This window comes from Staurois parvus, unplaced genomic scaffold (assembly GCF_062004578.1).
Source record: "Staurois parvus isolate SC_StPar_1 unplaced genomic scaffold, SC_StPar_1.0 ptg000151l, whole genome shotgun sequence".
NCBI classification, from domain to species: Eukaryota; Metazoa; Chordata; class Amphibia; order Anura; family Ranidae; genus Staurois; species Staurois parvus.
The window spans coordinates 7,829,981-7,838,401 of record NW_028317947.1 but is presented as its reverse complement, the minus strand read 5'-3'; positions in this window follow the sequence as shown (position 1 = coordinate 7,838,401).

Sequence of the window (8,421 nt, the reverse complement as noted above, 5' to 3'; positions counted from 1 at the left end):
TTTATACAGCATTTTTCCAGCGCGTTTTTCAGCTCCTAGTGTGCATGGAGCCTAAGAGGCAATGAATTCCTCTCCCCTATAAGAGGTTTAAGGCTAGGTTCACAAATGTGCGGGTGGTGCGGCTGCTGATCCACACGAAAATCCATGCAGCCGCACCACCCACACAGAGGAATGTGGACCCGCGGGCGGGTGCCATTAGTTCTAATGGCACGCCATCTGCACTGGAAAATGCAACCGTACTGGGAAACGAGGTTCCCATGCGTGTTGCGTTTTCAGAAGAAGTGCAGGGACTTCTTCTCTGCGTATCACAGTGCACGGAAGTCCATTTAAATGAATGGGCTCTTGTGCCCACGCAAAACACGATCTGCACAGCCGCATATATGTGAACCGGGGGTAAGGCTAGGTTCACATATGTGCGGGTGGTGTGGCTGCGGATCCGCATGAAAATCCGTGCAGCAGCACCACCCACACAGAGGAATGCGGCCCCTCAGCTGGGTGCCATTAGTTCTAATGGCACGCCATCTGCACTGGAAAATGCAACCGTACTGGGAAACGAGGTTCCCATGCGTGTTGCGTTTTCAGAAGAAGTGCAGGGACTTCTTCTCTGCGTATCACAGTGCACGGAAGTCCATTTAAATGAATGGGCTCTTGTGCCCACGCACAACGCGGCCTGCACAGCTGCATATATGTGAACCAGTGGTAAGGCTAGGTTCACATATGTGTGGGTGGTGCGGCGGCAGAAAATCTGTGCAGCCGCACCACCCACACAGAGGAATGCGGCCCCTCGGCTGGGTGCCATTAGTTCTAATGATACGCCGCCTGCACTGGAAAACGCAACCGTACTGGGAACCAAGGTTCCCGTGTGGGCTGCATTTTCAGAAGAAGTGCAGGGAATTCTTCCCTGCTTATCACGGAGCACGAGAGTCCAGTCAAATGAATGTTCTATCGTGCCCATGCAAAACGCAGCCCGCACGGGCGCATATATGTGAACCAGGGGTAACAGTTTAAATATCTTGGCATTTAGATCTCTCTGGATCTCCAATTCTTCATAGAATTACTGTAAATGATACTCCACTTATCACACAACTACAAACTAAATGTGAGACCTGCTCAGCTACCCCCTACCTTTGATAGGAAGGGTCAATCTTCTTAAACACATCTTTCTATCTAAATATACCTATGTCTTTAAACAATCCCCGGTTTGGATCTCTCTCCAAACACTTTGTACAATTGATACTATAGTTTCATTCTTTCTATGAGTTGGTAAACCCTCCAGACCAGCATTAGCTATTCTACAACTTCCCACAGACGATGCAGGATTAGCCCTGAGCAATTTTTACTTTTATTACTTGGCATCAATCCTAGTTACCTTACATTGGTGGTTTACCCCTACCAATGGTAATCCGGCCTTAGATTTGGCTGCCATTATAGTGTGATCTCCATCTGCTGTTCAAACGTAAGTGTATAGAGGGCTCTATTCTATGTCAGCTGTGACCTTACATATTAAAATAACTTTGAGGGCCTGGTCTACAATTATTAAATGGTGCTGCACACTGAAGACTTGGTCTCCCCATATCCCTCTTTGGAACAGCCCTCCATTCCTTTACCTAACCAGCATCCCTGATCATATTATTTGGATTAGTTTGAGTATTAATTTTCTTACCTCTAAAATTTCAGACAGGGCAACTTCAAATCTTTGACTTATTGAAGGTAGAATACAGTCTCTCTAAACGCTATTTCTTCAGAAACCTCCAACGTAGGCATGCAGTTAGAGCTCAATTCCAACATACGTCCACTGTCCAAGGATATCCTCTGGAATCCTTGTTGAGAGCAACTGACCTCACTAAACTACTCTCCTCAGTATATGCCCACCTTATTACCCATCTTGGTGCAAAAACCTCCAACCTGTACCAAAAATTGAAAAATAACATAACAACCCTTTCAGAAGAAGAATGGGAAGATCTTGTAGCTCAGTATACCAAAGTGATCATCCCTGCCAGGGACAAATGTATCCAGTTGAAATTTTTACATAGAGCAGGCCCTCCTAACCATTTTGTATTGAACTGTATTGTCTCCCGTTATATTGTAAAGCGCTGAGCTACACTCTTAAGCTACTTCATTGCATTAAAATCTCCGTTTCTACATTTTTGAACAAATGTCATAACAATATTGGTTCCTTTTATCATGTGGTTTGAAGCAGCTCTTTGATTTTCAAAAACTGGAAGCTAGCAGTGGTATTGAATCAACCCCTGACATCAGAACCGTAAGTGTTCTTACTGGGTCTGTATGATACACAACCCATTTCCAAACACGCTAAACTTTTACTTTTTTATTCTTCTTATTAAGCCCGAAGAGAGATTCTCTTTAAATGGAAGCTCCCTACCCCACCATCTTATAATGGCTGGTGTTCAGCTATTAATACAGTGCTATTTATTTTTTATTTCAGGTACTTATATAGCATCATCAATTTATGCAGCGGTTTAGATATATATTGTACATTCACATCAGTCCCTGACCCTCAAGGGGCATACAATCTAAGGTCCCTAAGTCAAACTCATACATACACATACTAGGGCCAATTTAGACAGGATCCAATTAACCTACCAGCATGTCTTTGGATTATGGGAGGAAACCAAAGTACCTGGAAGAAACCCACACAGGCACAGGGAGAACATGCAAACTCCAGGCAGATGGTGCTGAGGTTGAGATACGAACCAATGACCCTAGTACTGCCAGGTGGAAGTGCTAACCATTTAGCCACTGTGCTGCTCCTTATGTAGCATCTGACATATACAGTATGAATAGAGGTTACCCATCTAAATATGAAAACATTTGGTCTGCATTGATAAACTCCAAGGAGGTCATCATCATCCCCAAAATTATCTTAAAGAAGCAGAGTGAGATGACGTTTAGACTAAACAGTCTGGATCTGGGTATGGAAAGTTTCTAATTTCTCCTCAGGAGGAAAACTGCCTTGAGCTATGTCCAGGATGAGACCAAGATACTGCAGGCAATTAACTGAGCACTGGTTTCTGAAGGTTGAGGACCCAGCCATACCTCTGTAAGTCTGGATGGTTTGAGCCACATTAGGGCCTTGAGATTAAAGATGGGTTGAATGCCCTGTTTTGGTCTGAGTGAACAGGTTGAGTAAAACCCCTTCGCCACAGCAACTGGGAAGATCACCCCTTCCTTTCAGAGACCCACATGGGTTGCAAAGAGATCTGCTAATCTGTGGAGTGGCACAGCTAGATAGGAAGTCATGAACTAATGAAAGGGCAGGGGGAAAAACTGCCTCTTGAACCCAGGCATATGAGATGCTGGTTGTCCAGATGGACTCAAATGCTAATAGACATCCCCTCACTTTGGAAAGAAAAGGCATTGCTTAATGCCAGAGATGATTTATCGGTAGGTTTGGGTGACGTGAGAGTGCAAGGTTTGTGGTGGAACTGTGTACCTGGATAGCGTATGGAGGTTGTACAGCTTTGTACAGGAATCTAGAGATTCCTCTACAAGCTGCTGGAGCTAGTCTATACTCAGCTGTCCAGATTGGCATATCCACAGTAGTAGGTTTGGAGGTTGTACCCAGACCCTGGTGGACTAGCCTAGCACAGGGCTTGCTTGGAATGTGTGCTTTGGCCCCTGGGTTCTGCTTTGTGATGCCTTTTCAGACCTAAGTGTACTGTGCTAGTTAGCTGTGGAGCACTTTCCAAGTCCAGAGCCCATGGCTCAGCCTCAAGTATGACCTTGTCTTTGAAGATTTAATTTGTGCAGAAAAAAAGTGGATTTGCTAGCAAAAAAAAGTAGATATTTCTTAGTAGAGAAATGTCTATTCTCATAGGACACTTGCAAAAAATTAAGGTATTCTGTAAGTAGGAAGGGTTATACCACTTGCAATGTTTTGTTTTTTTTCGGCCAAATCCTCCAGTAGTTAGCAGTATAATCCAATAGTCATTGAATTCCTGTAACTCCCAATGAGTGCTAAAAAAACAAAACCTTTTTTTTTCATTTTTCTTTTTTTTAGAGAATGAGGAAATGGCAGAACCTCTGATGCTTTTTTTGTTGTCTACACCTCCTGTCCCACATTATTCTTTCAAGTGAGAAGAAAAAATATCCAACAGACTTTATCACTCTATTAAAATTCTTGGGAAAAAAAAAGTCCACATGTAGGAAGATCTGATGCCAAAAAGCTTTGCCTCTGTACTTCTGTGGTCCCCCACCAGCGCTCTAGACTACGCCTCTTCTGTGTGTGCCAGCATAGCCAGGTGATTCCTATGGGGGGGGGCACATGTGCAGGCTTGCTCCCAAGTTGGGCTGTGTGTCTATAGACACACACACACAGCACGGCTCGTCGCTCCCTCCTCACAGTCTTCCTGTGAGTCCTCAGAATCTCCTGTGCGAGCAGAGAAAGGAGGAGAGTTGCTGCAGATGGGTACAGCCTCTAATTGACAGAGGGCTCAGGTAAGTATTTAAGGGGGGCTGGGGAGCAACTATTGAATAAGTTAAAGGTAAAATAAAAGCCTTTTGAATTTACAACCACTTTAAAGTAATTCTGTCATGACAGACATACAAGGGCTGATACTTCTGACTGCCTTCTGAAAATACTAGTTGCCTGTTTGTTATGCCAACCCATACCAAGTACTCATATCTAGACAGTCAGAAGTCCTTAGCATCAGGAGAGTTCGGCAACGCAGTCTCGATGTTTCCTTCATATAAATATAAGCAAACCCACCAAGTTACATCACTACACAGGGTCTTGTTTGTTCCCTATACATACACACATACAAATTAACACATTTCTATAATTTACAAAAAATAAATCACAGACATGTAAATAAAAAAAAAAAAAATCCCCAAACATGTTTTCCAGTTTTATTGTTAAAAAAAAAAAAAAAAAAGGAACAACGTAACAAAAAAAAGTATCTTCAATGCTCAAAACAGAACACGCTTATAACATTTCTCATAGTCCTCCCATCAATACTGATCTAACCTTGAAAAAATAAACAAATTAAATCTCCCCAAGCTTTTTTTTTTTTTTTTTATTTACAAAGAAAAACAAATAATTTCTCCCAGACATTTCTCATCTTTAAAATATTTACACTGAAAAATTATTTTACACATTAGAAAAACAAACTGTGAGAAAGGTGAATTGTTTGTGAAAATGTAAACTGCTTTTTTGCACTGTGATGGCATATAGTTCAGACGTCACCCCGTCATTTGGAGAACAATGAAGTGCAGGCCCCTCTGGCGGTACATGGGCGGTTTTCCTTCACAGTGCGTAAACTTGGTTAAAACGGTCTTCAGTAAGCAAGGCGGACAAAATAACAGTTCGCTTTATCATTAAACACCATTAGCTTTCAGTGAGGTAAGAACTGTTTCAGAGACCCTGATCTGGCCTGGAGCACAACGTTTCCTTCTGTTGGTAGCCACTTAATGATAAATAGCAGTAAAAAGTGTCCCAACTGTACACAAAGATGGCCATATTATGGCCGGTACCAGCATCAATTAATAAAGAGTATGTCAATTGAGTAAAAAAGCTGAAACATGGACATGGGTTCAGCTCACAGAACAGCATGAAGCCAAAAAGCTACAAATAAAAGAAAAATTTCACTTTCAGAGAGAATAGTAGGAAACCTCTTCCTCCCCCTAAGCAATGACACAAAGATGGGTTCCCCCCTTTTTGGGAACCTACCTTTATGTTAAACGCATTTAGGTATGTTAGCTTTCTGTAGGCTAGCAGCAAATAAGGACAGACTGCATAAGAAACCAATTTCATTTCATAGTAGGCACGATGTCAGCATTCTGGGAATAAGGGGAGGGGGGCATTAAAGTGCTGAATGCTACGTATCCCCACAGCACTGCTTAATCAGCAGAACAGCAAGGTCGGAGATAGAGGGAATCCTTCCCGACTGACACAGCTGGAAAAAAAAAAAACAAACCCAAGGGAATCACTCTCTCTGAAAATAGAAACCTCCTTTTAAACAAGTTTAGATAGTGCACTTTAAAGAGTGATGTACTTTTTCCTAAATAAAACCTCTTTTCCGAAAGAAGCAGCCATTGCCAATATCTGATTCTGCAAATGCTAGTTGCTTGGCTATCAAGCTGACACTCTGGCTTCAATACTTTGAGTACCCGACCTTGAACAAATATGCAGTTAAGATTTTCTCATTTCCCTGATCTTGCATAATTATGTTGGTTCGGTGACTCAAACTATTGAAGCCAGCGACTCCGTATAATAGTCCAGCAACTAGCATTACCAGAAAGAGATCAGCAAATGCAGTCTTCATGTTTCTATCAGGAAAGGTTTACTTTAAGCCTTGTGGCATAGACATTGGGCTACATGGTCTACTTTACTGGATAGAAAGCACCTGTGTGCCCCCCTGTGATAACAACTAGCCCAGCGATTACAACAACCACCAGTGCTGCTTCTAGGAGCCAATCTGGGCCCTGCTTTAATGGATCCTGACTCACACTGGCCATTCTTCTCTACAAGCCAGTCAGTGCGAGAAGTGCTCCCTTTGTTGATGTTATCAGGACACAGACTATGATCAGTGATAGAAGTAGTACTGCTGGAAGCTGTAAACATCTTATGGGAGCAAACATATATCCAGTAATATGGCCTGCAAGTACCCAATAGCTGTGCCAGGCAGTGGAGGTATAGCTACACTTTTAATAGACGCAAAAAGCAGTTTTCAAGAGCACTGCAGAAAACACAGGGAAACATTTAATGGTCGTGGCACACTACTATGCTATAAGTAATAGACAAAGTGCACAAGTTTTGAAGAAAGGACTGCTACATACAGCTGTTCATTAAAAAATATGAAGGTTTACAAGCATCAGGGTGAGCATTTTGTGTTTCAAATCTGAAGAATCTTATCTTTTTTTTTTGTTAAAAATAAATAAAAAGCTTTTTATTTGCCTGATTTGCAGAAAAGCATATACAGTTTATGAACTGTCATTACCCAAATTACATGATTCCCTGCAGACAGGACAAAACACATTTGGCCAATCAATAAATGATCTACCAAAAAGGATGAGTTTCACAAACTGATTTGTGAAATCTCAAATGTGGCGAGACTTCGGAAATGTGGACAGTGTATGTACAGGGGATAATAGAGTGAGATAGCAGCAACTGTGAGAATGAATGTCAGAATAAATTAAAGTGGAACTCCAGTTAAAGCTTTGTATAGTCTTTGGATGAAAAAGGAATATGGTTAAAAAGATGTCCGATTTGTGCCAGTGCCTGTTAAGGAGACTTTCCCTTACGTCCTGTTCTGCGACAAGTTGTCAGCAAGAGAGAAAATATTTCTGATCATGACACAGACTGCAATAAAATGGTTGTTTTTCTTTTCTTTAGGAAAGATTAGAACATCTCAGGTCCTTAGTGTGGTTTGGTCTTATTGTGGTTGAAATTATTATCCTCAAATCCTCAGTAATAGGTGGCTACAGTAAGGGGAAATCTCCTTGATTGGGGTAGGGTGGCAGGCAGAAGGACCATCTTGTTTCCTGCGCCTATGCTACAGTGCTAGCATTGTCAAGTAATAGCCACGCTCCACCTTACATAGACTCAGCCCCGGTTCACATATATGCAAATTGGATATGTTTTGAACAGCATCCGATTCTCATGACGTGTGAACCAAAATGGCTTTCTATGGAAATGGTTCACATATGTGCAGGTTGGCTTCAGTGTGATTTTAAAGAGTCAGGTACGATTTTCAGTCCAGTTTAGATGTGATTTCCAGTGTCATACACTTTTAAAATTTGCACCTTAACAGCTGAATGAAACGGCATCAGACTCTTTAAAATCTCACTGAATCCAGCCCCAGAACATATGTGAACCTGGTCTCAGACTTCAGAGGAAAAGAGGAGTGTCTGGCCAGTCCTGTTACAGACTGCCGATTACTGGGAGCACTGGGTTCCTACTGGACAGTACAGTCCTGTCCTATTTGGACACTCAGTACAAGAACATGGAGGCAAAGCTATAACAGTTAGGCAGTACAATTTCTGTGACTTCAAACTGGGCTTTATATGCATTTGATACAGTTGGATGGTGATAGTGTGTCTATTACCTTTTCAGTATTTCTGTGGATCAGAAATCAGAAGTGAAAGTACTCGAAGCCCTGCTTCAAAGCTTTTCACAGTCAACCTTATCCAATTTAGCTGCTGGAGCCCGGAGGTGTTTAGGTGAGAGAGCAGGAGAGGAAGAAGGTAAAGAGGTGGCCAGAATTATTCATATTAAAGCTGGAAGCAGGGAGGTGACAAAGGAACCCAAAATTCTTCAGATTTTCAAATTAACGTCACCCATTAACCATAATGTGTGGCAGAGAGAAAGAACAGCTGATCAGAATTACAAATATTCTGACAGGTAAACAGGTCACATATGCATTTCAGCTGAAGTTCCGCTTTAAGAGGATGCTGTTGCAC